The following is a 23047-nucleotide window of genomic DNA, read 5'->3' on the forward strand; positions in this document are numbered from 1 at the left end:
ACATTGTTTTTTTATGATACAGTTCTTGTATTTGCTGTACATGTTATGCGTTATCACACCTTTGACAAAGTTATATAAGCAGCGGTGGCCGCGCCCAGGAATAATTTTTGGTGATTTAACGCCCAATTCCAACCCTTGATGCTGATTGCCAAGTGGGGAGGTAATGGGTCCCATTTTTATAGTCTTTGGTATGACTTGGACGGGGTTTGAACTCACGACCTAACGATCTCAGGGCCACTGTGAAGTAGTTATACTAATGTCTTCAGAGCATGTCACTTTTTCCACATGTTGGTATGTCCGAGCTTTATTCCAAAATGGAACGTATTCATTTATGTCCTCAAAATTCTACATACAATACCTCATAATGACAATGTCAAAAGTAGTTTTTTATTTTTTTTTATTTTGCAAATTCATTAAAAAAAGACTTGTATATAAATATTCCCAGCCTTTGCTTAACCTTTTTGGTGCACCTTACAGCCTCAGACTTTTTAAATACAATGCCACAAGCTTGACTCACCTATCTTTGGGAAGTTTTGCCCACATACGCTTTGCCCATTCCTCTTTGGAGCACCTTTTCAGCTCCATCAGGTTGCTTGGAAAGTGTTGGTTTTCATCCAGAATGTCTCTGTAGATTGCTGCATTCATTTTTCCCTCTATCCTGACTAGTCTCCCAGTTCTCCACAGCATGATGCTGCCACCACCATGCTTCACTGTAGGGATGGTGATGAGCAGTGCCACGTTTTCTTTCAAACATGATGCCTGAATTTTGTTTCTCATGGTCTGAGAATCTTTTATGTGCATTTTGGCAAACTTTAACTATAAAATTGCTTCCGTCTGGTCACTATATATGTAAGGTTCTCCTCTCTCCACAGAAGAATGCTGTAGCTCTGACAGAGTGATCATCGGGTTCTTTGTCCCCTCCCTGACTAGACTAAGATGAATGCCGCAAAGTACAGAGACATCCTGGATGAAAACCAATGCTTCCCATCCAAACTGATGGTACTTTAAAGGTGCTGCAAAGAGGAATGGATGACACGGCCCAAAACTAGGTGTGTCAAGCTTGGATGGAATTCAAAAATACTTCCATCCATCCATTTTCTACCGCTTATCCCTTTCGGAGTCACGGGGGGTTGCTGAAGCCTATCTCAGCTGCATTCGGGCGGAAAGCGGTGTACATCCTGGACAAGTCGCCACCTCATCACAGGGCCAACACAGATAGACAGAAAACATTCACACTCACATTCACAGCCTCGGGCCAATTTAGTGTTGCAAATCAACCTATCCCCAGGTGCATGTCTTTGGAAGTGGAAGGAAACCGGAGTACCCGGAGGAAACCCAGGCAGTCACGGGGAGAACATGCAAACTCCATACAGAAAGATCCCGAGCGCACGATCCAACCTAGGACCTTCGTATTGTGAGGCAGATGCACAAACCCCTCTCTTCCACCGTGCTTCCCTTCAAAAAGACTTGAAGCTGCAATTGCTGCTAAAGGTGCATCAACAAAGTATTGCACAAAGGCTGTGAATACTCATGCACATGTGATGCACTGTTAGCCTACCGCAAGTTTACACTTGCAGAGTTTAACATGTCCCAAAAGGAGTAGGAACAACCCATGTTTATTCAACCCTTTACCCCTATAGACCTAAACTGATAGTTTGTTCGAATCCATGAATCATTTTAGCATCTTTTTATCGCGGAAATCCGGACAAACAAAGTGTAATAGTACTGAAAATTGCTATTAAATCAGCCGATGAAAATATCATAACATAGCATATCTTCCCTTAGCAGCAAAAAAAGTAAGTGTTGAATTATCTCCCACAAAGTTAGTTTTAATACTTTTTCAGTATTCTTCAGAGTTATATTAACATTTTAAAAATAAGTATTTTTTTAACACTATGTAAGAGTTCTCTCTTTAACACAGTACTTACACAGTTTCTGATTAATCCTAAATTTAACATTTAATACACTTTATAGAATGGCATAATGCAATACATTGATAGAGAATAAATAAATGCCAATAAAACAATCCATTTCCAAGAACATTTATTTCTGTATTGTTCCATGCAGTCAGTTGAAAAATCATAAATGAGAGTATATCATTTTAAGGGGCCTGGGCAATACTGCAATATGGAATTATAAATCAAACTACTCTGAATTTTTATATGTATATCTGACGTTGTTCAAGCTCAATAAATGATTTCGTGATTTCGCATCCATTATTTAAAATCATTATTATAATCAGGATAAAATACAACCCACCTCTGGCCAAACAAAAATAATTGTGAACAAATTAGCGATGCAGTACTACTAATAAAACAACGATTCCATTTTATGGCATACAATAGTGTGAACAAATTAAAGCCAATGCAAAATAAGCCCTTCAATGAGATAGCGACTTGTCCTGGGTGTACCCCGCCTTCCGCCCAATTGTAGCTGAGATAGGCACCAGCGCCCCCCGCGACCCCAAAGGGAATAAGCGGTAGAAATGGATGGATGGATGGATGGATGGTGCAAAATAAGTAATCAAAAGCAAAAGCTACCATTGGCAAAATTGCATTTTTTTTAGTTTTGCAAAACAATATGAAAATGTAAAAATAGGAACAACACAACAAAAAACAGATATTTGTGAAAATAAATGTTACAGCCGAATGAACAATATCGATCTCATCTGATATTGATACTGCCTTTGGTATCTATATTACCGATATCTGTATCAATCCCTGCTTGATGCCATGTACTGTAACTATATCGTCTGTAATCGGTGACGGGTTGACATTAAGAACAACTCCAATAGCTGACATATCCTAAACCCACTACGTCATTACGAATCAAAACTATTAAATGTCGAAAAAGACAAGATTGCAAATTAATCGCCTATCATTTGACATATTCGCTTGTCTACACACCCTTAGTGCCCCTCCGTGCTTGCAGGTGTGGAATTGTCAGACGCTCCCTAAAAAGGTGGGAGTTTCTCGTGTTTCTTGGCTGTTGCGAGACAAAAACACACTCGCCAGCATCCCTTCAATGACGCCACCAAACCAGCGAGCTTTTTCAGGTAAATGGGGATTATTTGCACTTTATTGTCCCTTTGCTGAGATGATTTTGCATCGGAAAGGTTTAACTGCGCAATGGTTTTTCATCAAGTTGAGGTGAAGGAAGGCGGCTGCAGACGACTGAGAGTGTGCGTGTGCGTGTGCGTGTGAGGGCTGCTGCAGCAAGCAGGCGTGGGGACGCAAAGTCGCCCAGATTGTATAAATGTACACAATATCGCCTTTCAAATATGCAGGTTTAGAGGTGTATGACGTGATTGCATCATATTGAAGTGATTTTCGTGGTGACATGTTGAGGTGTCTGGCAACGTGTTACACCCACAAGACATCTCGCCTCTTCCCACTACAACTACATGCACTTCATTGTGTGCTTTACGTTTGCCTTTTATCTTATGCTGCACAATGTCTTTTTTCCACCTATTGACAGTCATGTAACGCACACTCACACGCACAAACACAAATTCACACTCACCGAGCTGACCTGTTGAATCCAAGCTAATTACATGACATTTTATTCAACTATGTCTACTTACTGCTGTGTTTTACAAAATACTTCAGAAATTTCCATACCAGGGGTGTCCAAAGTGCGGCCCGGGGGCCATTTGAGGCCCAAAGCTCGTTTTTTGTTGGCCCGTGACACATTGTACCGATACAATGAACACAGCGCTGAATATACTTGACACAAAAAACTAAGAAAAAATGGAACTGGCCCAAATCCTCCCAAAAATGGGACCTAAAAACCAAAATAAATTAAAAATGTCCTACGACCTGTTAATGTTACAGTATACCGTATTTCCTTGAATTGCCGCAGGGCATATAGTATGCGCCTGCCTTGAATTACATGCTGAGTGTCACGTGTGACACTTCCCCTGTCATCATTTTCAAAATGGAGGAGGCTGATTTCAATACCGGTATTTTGAAATCGCATAAAGGGAAGAAGATTAAGAGCTATTCAGTAGGATTTAAGGTCCAAACTTACATCACACTCAATTTTTTACTGCATGCCTTTGGTAAGTGCCGGAGTGAGAAGAGGTTTTAAAGTAGTTAGCGCATGCTTACGTTTACCGCATGCCTTTGGTAAGCGCAGGAGTGAGAAGAGGTTTTAAATTAATTAGCGCCCCGGCAGCAATTCAAGAATTTACGGTAGGTTTTTTTTTTTTAAATTAATATTTCCATGCATCCTGTCATTATGTGTATAAATTATTTGTGCTAAAGCCCTTAAAGAGGTTTTAGTTGGCAGAATAACAATAATATTATGTGAAGTGAAGTGAATTATATTTATATAGCGCTTTTCTCTAGTGACTCAAAGCGCTTTACATAGTGAAACCCAATATCTAAGTTACATTTAAAACAGTGTGGGTGGCACTGGGAGCAGGTGGGTAAAGTGCCTTGCCCAAGGACACAATGGCAGTGACTAGGATGGCGGAAGCAGGAATCGAACCTGCAACCCTCAAATTGCTGGCACGGCCGCTCTACCAACCGAGCTATAAAAAAATAAAATAAGAAGAAATTTAATATCTCAAGGGTGTTAAAATATATATTTCACTAATTTGATTTGTTAGCAATGAGCTATGTTTTGGATGTTTTGTTCGGATAGTTAAGCATATTTAGACTTAGACTTGGACTTTCTTTTGTTCTCATTCAAATTTGAACTTTACAGTATAGATAAGAACAAAATTTTGTTGCATTAGATGGTGGTAGTGCAGAATAAAAGAGCAATGAGGTGCAGATGTAAATAAATAGATTACTGTACATATAAGTATATTGCACTTTTCTATATGCATCCATGTTTATGGGTGTGTGTTGTATTGTCTTTATATTCCAGCGAGATAATCCGTTTTAATCCGAGTCTTATTTCCTGTGGGACGAAGTTGTTACAGAACCTGGAGGTTCTGCTACGGAGGCTGCGGAACCTCTTTCTTGATTGACCTACATTGTTATGGTTTTAGTATATTTCATAAGTTTAAAGTACCAATGATTGTCACATACATCTGTGTGACATGTCTGCTTTAGCACCGCCGGTAAATAGCATGTTAGCATCGATTAGCGTTGCATGTTAGCATCGATTAGCTGGCAGTCACGCCGCGACCAAATATGTCTGATTAGCACATAAGTCAACAACATCAACAAAACTCACCTTTGTGATTTCGTTGACTTTATCGTTGCAAATGCATCTGCAGGTTATCCATACATCTCTGGGTCATGTCTGTCATCATCGGTAAAATGTGGGGCCACTCTGGCACATTCAATGGTGGTCTGGCGGCAGACACTTTCGCATCTTCGGGCCAGTGGTGCAGCTTGAATCCTGTTAGTGTTGTTACACCCTCCGACAACACACCGACGAGGCATGATGTCTCCAAGGTTCCAAAAAATAGTCGAAAAAACGGAAAATAACAGAGCTGAGACCCAATGTTTACAATGTGTTGAAAATGAAAATGGCGGCTGTATTACCTCGGCGACGTCACATTCTGACATCATCGAGTCCAGAGCGATAAACAGAAAGGCGTTTAATTCGCCAAAATTCACCCATTTAGAGTTCGGAAATCGGTTAAAAAAATATATGGTCTTTTTTCTGCAACATCAAGGTATATATTGACGTTTACATAGGTCTGGTGATAGTGTTCCCCTTTAAGAAGCGGAACTATAATGCAATCTACTGTGCATATTTGTAACCACAAGCTGAATTCACAGACAGTCCCATTATAATGTGTTAATGCATGAGGGCGTATCAAGAAGTTTAATATCCAATTGAGGCCATCCAAATGCATTCCTGTTGGGCAGCAGCAACAAATAAATATTTGGGAAACACTGTATTTGCGTTTAACAATGTGTTCATATTCAAAACAACTATTTTCTTTTTCGACATTCACAGTGTTAGCGCAAAAGACAGTATAACAGTTGTAATATTATCTTTGCAATGTAACGTTACTAGCCTCTTGTGGCTTACGTGTAAGGATGTTTTAGTAAATACTGTGCTGCTTTGTGTTCCAAAACTTACAGAGCTTTATTTAATATTTTATCCAAACTTGACTCCCAGTATGAGTGCTGGTCATTTGCAGGCATTACATGTGCATTATTCATTCAAGACACAACGCTGAGATTGTAGTGTTAAGGAAGAGGCCTTGTTGTACTGTGGTAAACTATGGGCCGTTACATCCTCACTGGCTGGCAGACTTGGTTTTCTGTATTTGTTTTGCTTCTTAGCGTCGGTTGTTTCAGCACTTGGATAGGTGAACAGTTACAGCTGCACATTCACATCAGGCAGCAGAAAGAAACAGTGGAGAAGGAGCTCAGTGATCCCTACTGTTCTGTTTTTTTCCCAGTAAAAAATATGCTCTTTTTTAGATAAAATGGGAGAAAAAAATACTTTTAACTTTTAGCAGCCAATTTGACAGAAAACAGTAAGTTGGAGGACAGACATTCAGCTGGCAAAAAATATAGTACAATAGAAAGTACTTTATTGATCCCTGGGGGAAATTCAGCACCACAGTTCACCCACAATAAACAATAATAATAATAAATCATATATAACATATTATATATATAGTATATAATATATGAATAATATAAATATAAACTACATATATTCTACATATATTCTGTCGAATGAAAGTCAGATACATCTTAAATTTTGCAAGATACACGGCCCAAATAAGAACATATTACGTGTTGGTGAGGATCTGGGAAAAGGGGCACTTTTACTTTTAAGATGTATTCTTTCTCTATATGAGTAACCAATAGACCAGTGGTTCTCAACCTTTTTTCAGTGATGTACCCCTTGTGAACATTTCTTTAATTCAAGTACCCCCTAATCAAAGCAAAGAATTTTTGGTTGGAAAAAAAGAGATAAAGAAGTAAAATACAGCACTATGTCATCAGTTTCTGATTTATTAAATTGTATAACAGTGACAAGTATTTCTCATTTGGAATGGTCTTTCTTGAACTATTTGGAAAAAAATATATAAAAATAACAAAAAACTTTTTGAAAAATAAACAAGTGATTCAATTATAAAAAAAGAAGTAATCATCAACTTAAAGTGCCCTCTTTGGGGATTGTAATAGAGATCCATCTGGATTCATCAACTTAATTCTAAACATTTCCTCACAAAAAAATAAATCTTTAACATCAATATTTATGGAACATGTCCACAAAAAATATAGCTGTCAACACTGAATATTGCATTGTTGCATTTCTTTTCACAGTTTATGAACTTACATTCATATTTTGTTGAAGTATTGTTCAATAAATATATTTATAAAGGATTTTTGAATTGTTGCTATTTTTGAAATATTTTAGAAACATTTCATGTACCCCTTGGCATACCTTTAAGTACCCCCAGGGGTACACGTACCCCCATTTGAGAATCACTGCAATAGACGACTCCTTTATATAATGAAATAGACACACATAAGGCCTAAGTCCGGTTAGCATTTTGTTATTTACATGTTTACTGTGTATTGGGTTTGTCTTCGTGCTCTTTGCATGACTGTTTTATTACCATTTTGCTCAGGTATTTTTAACCCCCCTGGCTTTTAAACGTCCTGTTTATGTTGTGCTTTTACATCAACATGTCATGGGACCGCAGAATAAAATTATCCTTTGCAGTTATGTATGGCACATTTAAATGTTGAATTCCAATGTTAATCTCATGTCAATGAAATAAAAAAATAAAAAAGTAACCCTGGAACAAATTGAACTGTCCCCCTCCCAGACGGTGTTTTTGTCGTCCAAAAACCTGCTTTAAAGCCTGCTAAATAAACAAAGTATCATAAATTTAATGTGGTTCACATCATAAATAACTTCTCTAGGTATGAAATATGATGTGCGTTTTCATATATCATGTTGTATTGAATGACTACATGCTTAATCCACTAGTCGAACATTGATATGTTAATCTGTGAAGTGCTTTGAAATGGCCTGAATGGCTCAAATCAGCAGCATTACTACATCACAGAGTAATTACAGCAAATCATTCTGTCAGGGCAGCCTTTGTTCAATGGTCCCATTTAATTGAAACCGTTTTACTCCTGGTCAATTGGATAATTTGCAAAAATAAAAATGTCAAGGTAGTGTTTTTTTTTTTTACGCTTCCCAGAGGAAAAAAAGAAAAGTTCCAATGAAAAATTAGTGCGGAGTTGGGATGTGTTGATTATAAATGGACTATGTGGTTAGCGCTTAATAAAAGAAATGGCATCTGAGGTTTAATGAGCAGCATGTGCAGTTTTCGGGGCAGACAATATAATGTGACTCATGTTTGCTATTTTTGAAGTGTTCCTTTAGAAAGTGTTGTAAATTAATCGACTACATCCAAATAAAATCGACTAGTGAGGTTTGGTCCTTACAATCTCAATGCATGTTGGACTCAAGTCATACTAAGGATGCAAGATGGGTTGTAATAATGGTTGTGTGTACAGCAGCAGGGCTGACACACAACACTCCCCCAGGGGGCTACTGAGCATGTGCAGCCAGACAGGAAGCAGGTGTTTGGTTTGTTGTGCATGGCTGGAATAAGTAGCCATCCTTCATTATGATGCTGAGGCGAGTATAGTTTTCACATGGAGGCGGGATGGTGATGTTGCAGCATCATGTGTTTGCTATCACTCCACCACACCTCACTGAGCTTCACTAAGTCAGTGTGGCTCGGGCTGTAGAAAGGTGCAGAAATAGTCATGGCTGCTCACTACTGAGCAGGTGGTGCGCCGACTGGGGTGAAAGCTCCACCCGCTTCCTGCCTTGCTTACTTTAATTAACTGTGTCAATCACATTACAGTCTGCATGTTTTGTTGAGCACATCAGGTGCTGATAGTCAGTCCAAGTAAACCTATGCTACTTTGTCACAAGAATGCTATTTTATTTTAAGCCACAATTAGATTCATTGTTTACACAACGCATAAATTGCGGCGGAGCAGCGCAGACCTCTGTCAAGTGTCAGGAGAATATTTTCTAACTTTGGGGCAGAATCAAATGCACATGAGATATCACCTCATGTGCAGTACATTATGTTCAAGGACAACAATGAAAGCAGCCTGTGGTTTTTAGCTTTGCGAATACACACACATGGTATCTCATTTAGGTTCCCCAGGAACAAGGCGAACGGAAAGTGGACAATGTCTGATTCTTTGTAACGTCAAATTTCACCTATAGCCGTAATTAACTAAACGACAAAATAATTATACATTCAGTTGTCAATAAGTCTAACGTTATTTATATGGCATTTTCCATGTGCGGGCAATTACTTTCCACTTAAAAAAACAACAACACATACACATGCGCGTACAGCACTATTGACAATAACAAATAGTTAAAATAAAAAACAATAACATAACATGGCACTGAGATTTAGGAAAGACACCACCTTTGAAACGTCCACACTGGAGAATAAATAAAAATGAACATAATCTAAAAATAGTTTAGGATATAGTTGAAAAAATATATAAATATCAAATTGATAAATTAATAAGACATAAAATAATACAGAATAATAGTAGCAATAATAGAAATAAATGAAATAGAAAATAACCTAACCTAAAAAAACCTAAGAGGTTAAAATGATCAGTAAAATGCCTGATTTACAAAAGCCTGTCTTTAACTTTTTAAATAATACATCAATGTGATTGGTTTTAAAACTGTCAAATAATGCATGAGTTTGCAGTGACTACTAAGTTTGTTTGATATACTTTTAATGTTTATTATTTCCCATTTAAGTTTTACCTTGACATTATTTGTATTTCTTGAAACTTATTTTTGCTACAAGTGTTTCAAAAAGCACCAACTCGACAAGTCTAAAAAAAAGAAAACAAATATGAACAACACCCAAGACAGTTAAGCTTTCATAAAAAGCAGCAATCATTATTGAAGCTTTCAGCACATACAAAATGTTGACATCCGTAATTATATTTTTATGAAGACGGGAAAAACAAGCATACTCGTAAACAACGCATGTAACACCAACAACAAACATGGCTGTAAACACGAAGTTTAATCATGAAATGCAACCTTACCTGAGCAAAAACAATGCATATTTATCCAGGAGACTCTTGATACCAACTTTGTGGAACCAGCCACACAGAAAGAAGCTGTAGACCTCCATGCTTTTCCAATATTACATTTGTTTTGTCATGTAGAATGATGTCTGGAGCACAATAGTTTAAAATGTCTGGGAACGCTCCTGACGGATAATCTTTGATATCACTCGACAAATCTTTTTTGGATTAAGTATCGGGATCTATTCCATTGCGTAGTTAGATTTGTTTGCCCGTTTCTGCTTTTTGCAGGAAGATCTAGGCCTCTTGCATAATCAGATAGTTTGTGCGCTGCTTGCTGTGCAAAATCCATCTTGGCTTGGTTGAAGTCAGGTTACATAATACAGGCAATAGCCGATACCGATCACGTGTCATTGTAACTGTAATTGTTTTCAATTCATTTGTGGTGAGTACCGTTGACAGTTAAACAACGTCAACATAATATTTAAATTAGTTCACTATCTTTAATTACATTAATTTGTTTTAGCAAACAGTCAATCGTACACAATAACGAAACACAAGCAAAAACTGTTACTTATTTAAATCCTTTTTACATTCAAAATCCCCCTGTGGCCAGGGAATTATTCTCTGAATTTATAAACATTACCAAAAACAGACTCTAGACCAGGGGTCACCAACGTGGTGCCGGCGGGCACCAGGTAGCCCGTAGGGACCAAATGAGTAGTCCGCTGGCCTGTTCTAAAAATAGCTCAAATAGCAGCACTTACCAGTGAGCTGCCTCTATTTTTTAAATTGTATTTATTTACTAGCAAGCTGGTCTCGCTTTGCTCGACATTTTTGATTGTAAGAGAGACAACACTCAAATAGAATTTGAAAATCCAAGAAAATATTTTAAAGATTTGGTCTTAACTTGTTTAAATAAATTCTTTTTTTTTTTTTTACTTTGCTTCTTATACCTTTCGGAAAGACAATTTTGGAGAAAAAATACAACCTTAAAAATGATTTTAGGATTTTTAAACACATATACCTTTTTACCTTATAAATTCCTTCCTCTTCTTTCCTGACAATTCAAATCAATGTTCAAGTATTTTTTTTTATTGTAAAGAATAATACATACATTTTAATTAAATTCTTCATTTTAGCTTCTGTTTTGCAGAGAATAATTTCGCCACATCAAGTATGTGTGTGACAATCATTGGTACTTTAACTTGAACTTTTTTCGACAAAAAATATTTGTGAAATATTTCTTATAACTTATTATGATTAAAAATCAAAAAATGATTCTGGCAAATCTAGAAAATCTGTAGAATCAAATTTAAATCTTATTCCAAAGTCTTTTGAATTTCTTTTAAAATTTTTGTTCTGGAAAATCTAGAAGAAATAATGATTTGTCTTTGTTAGAAATATAGCTTGGTCCAATTTGTTATATGTTATAACAAAGTGCAGATTGGATTTTAACCTATTTGAAACATGTCATCAAAATTCTAAAATGAATCTTAATCAGGAAAACTGACTAATGATGTTCCATAAATAATTTTTTCAATTTTTTTAAAAAGATTCGAATTAGCTAATTTTACTCTTCATTTTTTTTCGGTTAATTTTTTAATTTTAAAGAGTCGAAATTGAAGATAAACTATGTTTCAAAATTTAATTATCATTTTGTTTGTGTTTTCTCCTCTTTTAAACCATTCAATTAAGTGTTTCTTTTATAATTTATTCTCTACAAAAAACCTTCTGTAAAAGGAAAAAAAAAATGTACGACGGAATGACAGACAGAAATACCCATTTTTGTATATATATAGATTTATTTATTAAAAGTAAATTGAGCAAATTGGCTATTTCTGGCAATTTATTTAAGTGTGTATCAAACTGGTAGCCCTTCGCATTAATCAGTACTAGGGCTGGGTATTGCCAAGGACCTCACGATACGATACGCATCACGATACTTGTGTCACGATACGATACGATATTGCGATATTAAAAGTTTTGCGATACATGCGATATATTGCAATATTCTACATAGTTAACTGAAAAATGTAAAATGCATTATGCATCTTAAAATCTGAGTTGTATGTACATCAGATGATAGTGATAATTCACGGAACAAACTGAGGCAAATGTAATTCAAGTTACCCATGCCATTTTATTTTAACTATACAAGCACAAGTTACAACATATTTGCATGAACAACACACTGTCTGAAACACATTGAAAAGTGCAGTGTGCATTATTATTAGTCTCCTTGAGCACAATGACACAAAAAGGCAGTGTGGGTCAGTGTCCACAATCTGAACGGAAACCTCAGTGCATCATGTTTCTTCTGAACTTAGATTAAATACTCCAAATAAAATGCAGTGTGTCACACACACTGAAATTGAAAATACAAAATAAAGTGCAGTTTCTTCCCTTTAAATGACAAAATTAAGTTCACACACTTGTCTCCATGGACAAGAACTGTGTGACTGTTTGAACACTTCACTGAATGTATGTAGAAAAGTAAAATATGTCTATGCATACATATTGCAGAAGCACTTTAATGTTACTTAACACACAGAGCTGAAATGTATGAGAAAAATAAAAAAAGCGCGTAGTCTTTGTCCAGCTGACTTGTGTGCTCTCTTTTCCTTTGGAATCCAAAATACTTCCAAACATCTGCCTTAAAGTTCGAGGGCGTCTCTAGTTTAAGTTAGCCTTCCATGCTTGCTTGTTTTGTTTTGGGGTTTTTTCAGCTCCACTGCCTCATTGCAACAGCCGTGGAAAAACGAGAAGAACAGTGCAAACGCCTTGCAGTGAGGTAGCGGCACAGCGACACCTGGCGGAGCGGAGGTCGCACTGCATTTACAGTCCGTCTAAAAAACATGATTTTTTATCTTTATTTTTATCGATATTCAAACTTTGAGTATCGATATTGAATCGGAAGAGAACGTATCGCGATGTATTGCTATATCGATATTTTTGCCCACCCCTAATCAGTACCCAAGAAGTAGCTCTTGGTTTCAAAAAGGTTGGTGACCCCTGCTCTAGACTCTTAAAATAAATGTAAAACTGTTAAAATTGTTTGTGTGACGTTATACAATATTAAAAAAGCTTTATTGTCAAAACAAAAAAGGACAATGTAGTTATACATACAATTAGTACTCTGTAAGACATTGCGCCAATAAAAACAGGATATTAGCATTTTATTTTCTGCACTGACCTTTCACTTCCAGAGTCATTCCTGTCGCAAAAATAACAGCTCTGAAGTTCTTTAATTTCATGCAAATTTCAACTTGGCCCTGAGGATTGTCTGCTATCTCTCGGTGACTGGCTGTTGATTAATTGCAGTCGTTTGGGAGTCAGTGCAGGTTCACATTTTATTTATGGTTCATTTTTCTTGCAGAGCAGGCTAATATGTCTTTCAGGCAGGTTATGAATCTTATTTGACAACAGGAAGCGAAGTCTCGTCCAGACGTGTCCACCAAATACTTTATGGTTGCTTGCATGGTGCAGCTGCAATGTTGTGATGTTTTTAGAAAGACAACTTAATTATCCATCCATCCAGTCATGGGAGAACATGAAAACTCCACACAGAAAGATCCTGAGCCCAGGGATCGACTCCAGGACCTTCGTATTGTAAGGCACACGCACTAACCCATGTTCCATTGTGCTGCCCCAACTTATTTATGTTTCTTATTGTATATGTCATAATAATTATTAATTGTTAATATATCCACATAAATGCTGATCAAGACTTTTCATCCAGTATCGCAGGTTTTTATCAAAACATACCAGTACTACAGATCATCTCACTTTGTTCAACTGTCATTAATGTCAAGTTTGGCTGTTTTAATGTTTCTACTTAGGAAATCCATAATGATATTAGCAAAAACTAATATTAGCACACATTTGTAATCACTAATATGTTGGTTCCCGTATTGTAGTACAAGAGTGGGTCAAAGTATTAGAAACAAGTCATTATGAAGCACAGGGGTTAGTGTTGGCGCCTCACAAATAGAAGGTGCTGACTTTGGCCTTCGGGTCTTTCTGTGTGGCGTATGCGTGTTCTCCCCATGACTGTGTGGGTTCTCTACGGGTACTCCAGCTAACTCCCACCTCCAAAGTCATGCACCTGGGGATAGGTTGATTGGCAACACTAAATTGGCCCTAGTGTGTGAATGTGAGTGTAAATGTTGTCTATCTTTGTTGGCCCTGCGATGAGGTGGAGAGTTGTCCAGGGTGTTCACCGCCTTCCGCCTGAATGCAGCTGGGATAGGCTCCAGCACCCCCGCGACCCCGAGAGGGACATGCGGTCGAAAATGAATGAATGAATGAGTTTCACACCACTATAAATTACAAGAAAATTGTTGGCGGCAATGTTTTTCAATGTTTTACACACATGTGCTTGTCAACCTCCGGCCTAAAATGTCATGGTTGTCCGGTGAAACAGCCTAAAGTTAAAAAGTAGCGTTTTGTAGTGTGTGTTAAGCTGTGTGGGAAATTTCAAGTCAATCCGACCTGTGGTGTTTAAGAACAGTAGAACTATGTGGTGTATTTGTCAGAAAACTAATAGCACAGGTGTGCATGTTTTGACAAATGTTCACAGTTTTGTGCAAAGCATTTCAATGGCACACACTGTATGTAAAACAACACGTTGTGTTAGGGATGTTCCGGTCATGTTTTATGCTGCTTAGTCCGATACTGATCATCCATTAGAGAGATCAGCCTTTCCACTAATTAAATATGTGTGGTGCTCAAGCTAGTGTCTGTTTTCAATGGGTACAAAGGGACGTGTAGCCTTTCTCGAAGAAAAATGCCCTATGCTTGCGTTGTTTTCAGCTGTACAAATCAGTCAAATCACGGAAAAAATAAACATTTCTTAAAACAACGACGAAAAAAGTAGCACCCACTCCAGTGTAAGGGAGCAGAGTGAAAAAATGCATTACTTTGCAGTGACTACTAGGTTTGTTTGATATACTTTTTATGTTTATTATTTCCCATTTAAGTATTATCTTGAAATTAAATGAATTTCTTTAAACATATTTTGTTGTGTTTCAAAAAGCACCAATTCGGCAAGTCTAAAAAAAGGAAAACAAATGTGAGCAAAACCAAAGACAGTTAAGCTTTTATAAAAAGTAGCAATCAAAAATGAAGCTTTCAGCACATACACAATGTTGACATCTGTAATTATATTTTTAGAAAGACAAGCATATTCGTAAACAACGCATGTAACACAGACAACAAACATGGCTGTAAACACAAAGTTAAATCATAAAATGCAACCTTACCTGAGCAAAAACAATGCATATTTATCCAGGAGAGTCTAGATACCAACTTTGTAGAACCAGTCACACACAAATAAGTTGTAAACCGCCATGCTTTTCCAAGCTTACATTTGTTTTGTCATGTAGAATGATGTCTAAAGCACAATAGTTTAAAATGTCTGTGAACGCTCCTGACGGATAATCCTTGATATCACTCGACAAATCTTTTTTTGATTAAGTATCAGGATCTATTCCATTGCGTATTTAGATTTTTTTTTTGCTCGTTTCTGCTTTTTTCAGGAAGATCTAGGCCTCTTGCATACTCCAATAGTTTGTGCGCTGCCTGCTGCTCAACAGCCATCTTGGCTTGGTTGAAGTCACTTCACGGAATACAAGCAATAACCGATACCAATCGCATGTATTAACTGTAATTTTTTTCAATGTATTTATGGTGAGTGCCGTTGACAGTTAAACAACGTCAACACAATATTTTAAGTAGTTCACTATCTTTTATGAATTTGTTTGAGCAAACAGTCAATCGAACACAATAACAACAAAAAAAAGCAAAAACAGACTCTATACTCTTAATATTCTACTAGTACATTTCCAGTTGAAAGCTGCTTACTTTCAGCTGCATCACGCTTCAATTTTAACTTTTTGAAGTTTATTAAGCACTTATTTATTGGCTAGTTTCGGGACTCGCCTAGCTATTACAAACTTGTAGTAAGTATGTGTAACATCATTAGCCTCTTCCTCGAGTGATAATGGTACTTGATCATGATACTTAAGATACTTAAAAATGAAGTTAATTTGCCGCGATGGCGGTGATTATCATTAAATTATAGGAATGTCTCCACAATGTGTATGGAGACACACAATAAGTTGGTAGCTTGTCACCAGAGGACTAAAAATAAATATGTTGTTAGCCAGAGGGGATCGATGTTTGAAAGGGATTAATCGGCAATGATGATCGCATATTTTTTCATGAAAATCGGCTGATACTGATCAGTGGCCGATTAATCGGCACATCCTTATAGGACTCGAAAGTGTGACGTAGAAATGCAGTGCATTGTGGTTCTTGCTGGCCTCTGAATAGCTTATTATAATGGCTGAAGGCAAGACTGTCCTAAAGTTGTGTTCTTTTCTTCAACAAGTTTAAAACATGGTGCGAACGTGCGTCATCCATAATTGCCACAATGGTTGTCATGATTGCTTCAGAAAAAAAAAAAAACATTTGGTGAGATTTGTTTCCATTTCCAGCTCAGAAGCACAGCTAAAAAAGTCGGGTTAGTGAGCTGATAACGAGCCGATAAATAACCAAGATACCAACTATGGTACAGTCAAACATGACTTTTAACGCCATCACCTGGTACATATTGGTGTGTTTACGGCGTTTTCACACTGGTAAGTTTGAATTAAAGCATTTTTTATTCTGTTGCACACGTAGCATTTAATAGGCTGTTTGGTGTTAGCTGCTAAGCTAAGTTACCTGCAGGTTAGGTACAACGCACATTATTTGGGAAAAAAGCAGTACCCTTATACAAAACCCAAAACCAGTGAAGTTGTTACGTTGTGATACGTAAATAAAAAAAGAATGCAATGATTTGCAAATCTTCTTCATCCTATATTCAATTGAATAGACTACAAAGACAAGATAATTAATGTTTGAACTGAGAAACCTTTTTTTTGCAAATAATCATTAACGTAGAATTTAATGGCAGCAACACATTGCAAAAAAGGTGGAACAGGGGCATTTTTACCACTGTGTTACATGGCCTTTCCTTTCAACAACACTCAGTAAACGTTTGGGAACTGAGGAGACCAATTTTGAAGCTTTTTAGGCGGAATTATTTCCCATTCTTGCTTGATGTGCAGTTTAAGTTGTTCAATAGTCCGGGGTCTCCGTTGTGGTATTTTATGCTTCATATTGCGCCACACATTTTCAATGGGAGACAGGTCTGAACTACGGGCAGGCCAGGATAAAATCTGCACTCTTTTACTATGAAGCCACGCTGTTGTAACACGTGGTTTGGCATTATCCTGCTGAAATAAGCAGGGGCCTCCATGATAATGTCGGTTTGATGACAACATATGTTGCTCCAAAACCTGTATGTACCTTTCAGCATTAATGGTGCCTTCACCGATGTGTAAGTTACCCATGCCTTGGGCATTAATGCACCCCCATACCATCACAGATGCTGGCTTTTGAACTTTGTGCCTATAACAATGGTTCTTTTCCGAAGGGCACAATGTCCACAGTTTCCAAAAACAATTTGAAACGTGGACTTGTCAGACCACAGAATACTTTTACTATTTGCGGCAGTCCATCTTAGATGAGCTCAGGCCCAGTGAAGCCGGTGGCGTTTCAGGGTGTTGTTGATAAATGGCTTTCGCTTGGCATAGTAGAATTTTAACTCGCATTTACAGATTTAGCGACCAACTGTAGTTACTGACAGCGGTTTTATGAAGTCTTCCTGAGCCCATGTGGTGATATCCTTTACACACTGATGTCACTTTTTGATGCAGTACCGACTGAGGGATCGAAGGTCCGTATATCATCACTTACGTGAAGTGATTTTTTGCCGGATTCTTTGAACCCTTTGATGATATTACGGACCGTAGATGGTGAAATCCTTAAATTCTTTGCAATAGCTCATTGAGAAATTTTGTTCTTAAACTGTTCAAAAATGTGTTCACAAAGTGGTGACCCTCGCTCCATCCTTGTTTGTGAATGACTAAGCATTTCCTGGAAGCTGCTTTAAAACTAATCATGGCACCCACCTGTTCCCAATTAGCCTGTTCACCTGTGGGATGTTCCAAATTAGAGTTTGATGAGCATTCCTCAACTTTCTCAGTCTTTTTTTGATATTTGTGGCAGCTTTTTTGAAACATGTTGCAGGCATCAAGTTCCAGTTCGAACGTTAATTATCTTGACTTTGCAGACTATTTAATTGAATATAGGTTGACAAGGTTTTGCAAATAATTATATTCTGTTTTTATATAGGATTTACACTATGTTTAAATTTGACTTTGTGGAAGTTGCCTTCCCGTAGGTCCTCCAGACCACCAAGCATTGCCATGCGAGCCCGTTTCATGGTTTACAATACAGTTGTATTGTTGAAAGGTCTGCAGGATGCTTTTCAGCAATTGTCCTTTGTCTCTCTGGCAGACTCGCTCTCACTCCAGTTCTAACCACGTCTCTCCTCCCGGTTGCTGCTTATACAGAGCGACAGGTGATTAGATAACAAGGCCCAGGTGGGCCATCAACGCACCTGTCGCTGACTTCGAGGCCGGTCCTAGTACACCCCGTTTTGCTGCAGGGCCGCAGGCCTCGCCCCCCTCCACACACTGGTTTTAGGTTTTGTATATAAATCAATAAATGAGAAGGCTTCAAATATTTCCTACTATATTGCACAGTGTATTTCAGACTTCAAATAAATATATTTTTAAACAAATGCATCCAGGACATACCACACAGTGACAAGTTTTGATGACTTACCCATGAAAGCATGCCCATCTTCTCTTTCTTATGTAAAATTCTGAGGTCTTGCACACACCCAAAGTTGGTTTGACCGTGAGCCTTTACTGACTTTCCATTCTGAAATGTTTGGCCTGCATATAAACTGACTCGGTTGACAATCAAGATACATGACACGTTCGACAGCTTGTTCAAATCTCGTCTATTGGACATGCTTGTTTGGATCAATTTTACTTATTTTTAAGGTGGCAAGCTTTTGGAACAGGGTTCAGTTTGTTTCTGTACAGTCCCAAGATATTTTTCTTTGGTACACTCAATTTTAATCCAATTTGTTGCTCTCTTTCACAATAACCTGCCTGAGTACAGCCATGTAAACAAAAACTTGTACAGCAAAAATGGTTAATCAGCCCCGACAAATTGTGCAAATTGTGCACCTTTATCGATTAAAATTAATGCAATATTTACTGAGAAATTAAAGAAAATGTCAAAAATATTATTTTTAATAGTTTTCAAACAGGCACATTAACATAACGTCCTTGTCAAAACAAAACACTTTTTACTTTATTAGGGTAGTTCAATTATAATTTAATAAGCAAAACTCATTTTTTCGTATACCTCGCTTTTTATTGCATAAGTGTATTTGCAGCGTCATTGTGAGCTTGCATGACTGAAAAACTACCATGGTAAACTGTGGTTATTAATGACTGAGACATAATGGTTGCAGCAGCAGAGTTCATGCAAAAGACCAGGCAATGTAAAGCTGAGTTGGGCTGAATCAGTTTCTGGATGACACTACTGACAGTGTAATTGTTTTGTGAGTCGCCCAGGAGATGGCATCCCTGTTCAGACACACACATGCACACGCCACTCACAATGTGGCAGCAAGCTGCAAGTGTTTCCTTTTATAGTTCGTTGTTATTCCGCTATAAAATTGTCCTTAGATGCACACCTCAGCATCGAGGACAAGCAGAGCACAGAGATTTCCTTCACGCTGTCAGTGAGAGAAGTAACACCGGTTTGTAGGAAACGGAGGATTAGAGAAACTTCCCGAGCTCAAAAAGGATGAGGAGGAAATGGATATGATAGGCTGACTACGAGCATGTTGGACTTTTTGGCTTTTAAAGCGTGTGATCCCTGCTGTGTTAAAATTTGCTGAGTCATGCTGTGTCCAAATGTGTGAAGCCACACAGTGGTCTGCATCCTGCTCTTTTCTGGAGGTGGAGTTGGATTTTGTATCACAGGACGCCTTCTTGTCGAATACAAGAAGCTGTAGGTTTATTCATGCCTGTTTCACTTTGTGTGTAATCCTTACATATTTGCATAGACTACTTTAACAATTGGGCAAGGGTAAATAAGATTTTTTTTCCTGTGTTTGCTTACCGGAAAGTGTGTGTGTGTGTGTGTGTGTGTGTGTGTGTGTGTGTGTGTGTGCGCGTTATGGATCGGTTTTGTCATCCATCCTTAGGGAATATCCATCCTAGCTATATCTCCACAATGATACACTACATGACAGCATCTCAATGGTGCCTGCATGCTATACGGTTTCACCACAGTGAAGAAGACGCAAAGTGCAATGTTACAAAGAGGTTTTCTTACGGGTGATATTTTTAAATAATCCTTTTCATCTCAGGTCCCACTGAGAGTGTGATGTGCAACAGTCAGTGCGAATTAAATATCATTGACATTGACATCACTCATACTATGGGAAACAAAAACTGTGTTTTGTTGAGTATTTGTGAGTTTTGCTGCGTGTTTATGAGCACTACCATATATAAATGGTTTCCTCAATTGAATGTTAAGGGCCTACTGAAATTAGATTTTGTTATTTAAACGGGGATAGCAGGTCCATTCTATGTGTCATACTTGATCATTTCACGATATTGCCATATTTTTGCTGAAAGGATTTAGTAGAGAACATCCACAATAAAGTTCACAACTTTCTGTCGCTAACAGAAAAGCCCTGCCTCTACCGTAAGTTGCAGATGATGACGTCACATGTTGATGGCTCCTCACATATTCACATTGTTTTTAATGGGAGCCTCCAACAAGAACAGCTATTCGGACCGAGAAAACGACAATTTCCCCATTAATTTGAGCGAGGAAGAAAGATTCGTGTTTGAGGATATTGATAGCGACGGACTAGAAAAAACAAACAAAAAAAAAACGCGACTGCATTGGGACGGATTCACATGTTTTTAGACACACTTACTAGGATAATTCTGGGAAATCCCTTATCTTTCTACTGTGTTGCTAGTGTTTTAGTGAGTTTAATAGTACCTGATAGTCTGTGGTGTGTGTCCAAGGGTGTCTTGACGCGCAGTGTCTCAGGGAAGTCAACGGCAGCTTTATGGGCGGCGCAAGCTCAGCTGCTCTCCGGTAAGAAGCGACTTTTTAACACAATTTTCTCACCGAAACCTGCTGGTTGACATTCGGTCGGGATCCATGTTCGCTGTTGATCCATAGTAAAGTTGCACCTCTGGGAATTTTAAACAAGGAATCACCGTGTGTTTGTGTGGCTAAAAGCTAAAGCTTCCCAACTCCATCTTTCTACTTTGACTTCTCCAATATTAATTGAACAAATTGCAAAAGATTCGGCAACACAGATGTCCAAAATACTGTGTAGTTATGCCGTTAAAGCAGACAACTTTTAGCTGTGTGTGTGCAGCGCCAATATTTCCTAACAGCTCGTGACATCACGCGTACACGTCATCATTACGCGACGTTTTCAAGAAGAAACTCCCGGGAAATTTAAAATTGCAATTTAGTAACTAAAAAGGCCGTATTGGCATGTGTTGCAATGTTAATATTTCATCATTGATATATAAACTATCAGACTGCGTGGTGGGTAGTAGTGAGTTTCAGTAGGCCTTTAAATCTCATATTTTACGTCTGCCAATAAGAATAGTGATATTGACGCAAAGCTTTGTCGGCATTGCAGTATTTCCTCTGAATGCGTACATAAACTGAACAACTGTATTGATCCTGTGTGTGTGGCTGGAGGATTTCTGCTCCAGGTCTGTGGTCATTACACTGTGAATGATAATATCCTTTGCATGCTCTACATAGGAAAGTACATGGAGAAAAAAGGCAGGCCTCAGCTGTTCAAATATGCACTTGAGTAAACCGACTACTTTACGCTTGAGCTAAGTCTATTCATTCTCTCAACAACAATATGACTGACTTGACAGCATCTGCCTACGAGATACACAGTAACAAACAAAACATTTCAAAAAGAGCTTGCAGTATTGCTTTCATCAAATTATAGTAAAAGCGGATCAATGGCTGCTAATGGACTATGGTCATAAGACTCAACCTTGTGCTCACAAAAATATTGATTTCCTAATTCCTTTAATTTTTGCCCAATATGCTGATATTAATTGCCTTCTTAAGAGTTAAACTAAATAGCAACGCACTCCATTTTTGGAGATTCTTTTACATTGAATGTCTCTGCTCTCGTCAATGTTAATACAGGCTGCTCATTAGGAGGAAAGAAAAAGAAGAGAATAATCAGTGGTAGTTTATTTCAGACGTGTTAAAACAAATTTACCAAATAAAGTAAATATTTAATCTGTATAATAAACTGAAGTAAATACATAAAAAAACTAAACTAAAACCGGTTTGGGTCTAACCTTGTATTTATATGAAAAGTACATGCACATATTGTTGCGATCCGCTGCTCGGATCTTTACAGTCTGTTGTATTGTTTCCGTTTTTGTATATCTCCCCGTCTGACTCCTTATTTCCTGTTTGCTTTGTCACCATGGTAGCTTTTTAGTTCACCTGCCCCTCGTTTTCGACGCACACCTGTTTCTATTTTGACTACTTATTTAAGCTCGCCCCTTTTTGTTGTTCTGTCTGGGTTCCTAATTTGCCTACGTGCAACAGTGACGACTGCTCTATTTATATATTCTCGCTAGCTTACACGCTACGCCTTCGCCTTTTCTTAGCTCTCATGCTAGTGTTGTTTTACCTCTTTTGTGCCTTCGTGCCAAATGTTTTTGTTTCGTTTATTATTCATAGCCTCCATGCTAGCGCCTTGTGTTTACTTTTTTCTACTAGCCCCAGTGTGTTCTAGCCTGTTTTGAGTTAAATAAACACTTTATTTCTTACCTTTGCTGTGTTCTTGCCGACGCATCCCTGGAAGAACAAACCCGGCATCGCTATGCCAACCAGCCGTTACACATATCCTCTTCTAGGAAAAGTTATTATAGATGTACGGTACTTTGATTATGAAAGTCTGATCACTAGGGGTGTAACGGTACACAAACATTTCGGTACGGTACGTACGTCGGTTT

General features: G+C 37.9%; 1 protein-coding gene across 2 annotated transcripts in view; it reads left to right on the top strand.

The window, feature by feature from the left end:
* The first annotated feature begins 2958 nt into the window (after positions 1–2958).
* tmem63c (transmembrane protein 63C) overlaps positions 2959–23047 on the top strand; it is a 91850-nt gene continuing 71761 nt past the window's right edge. For both annotated transcript variants that reach the window (XM_061895316.1, XM_061895318.1), the window contains exon 1: positions 2959–3055. The gene's annotated coding sequence lies outside the window, so the exon portion shown is untranslated. The remainder of the gene's footprint in view (positions 3056–23047) is intronic.

This window comes from Nerophis ophidion, linkage group LG03 (genome assembly GCF_033978795.1).
Source record: "Nerophis ophidion isolate RoL-2023_Sa linkage group LG03, RoL_Noph_v1.0, whole genome shotgun sequence".
Taxonomy (NCBI): domain Eukaryota; kingdom Metazoa; phylum Chordata; class Actinopteri; order Syngnathiformes; family Syngnathidae; genus Nerophis; species Nerophis ophidion.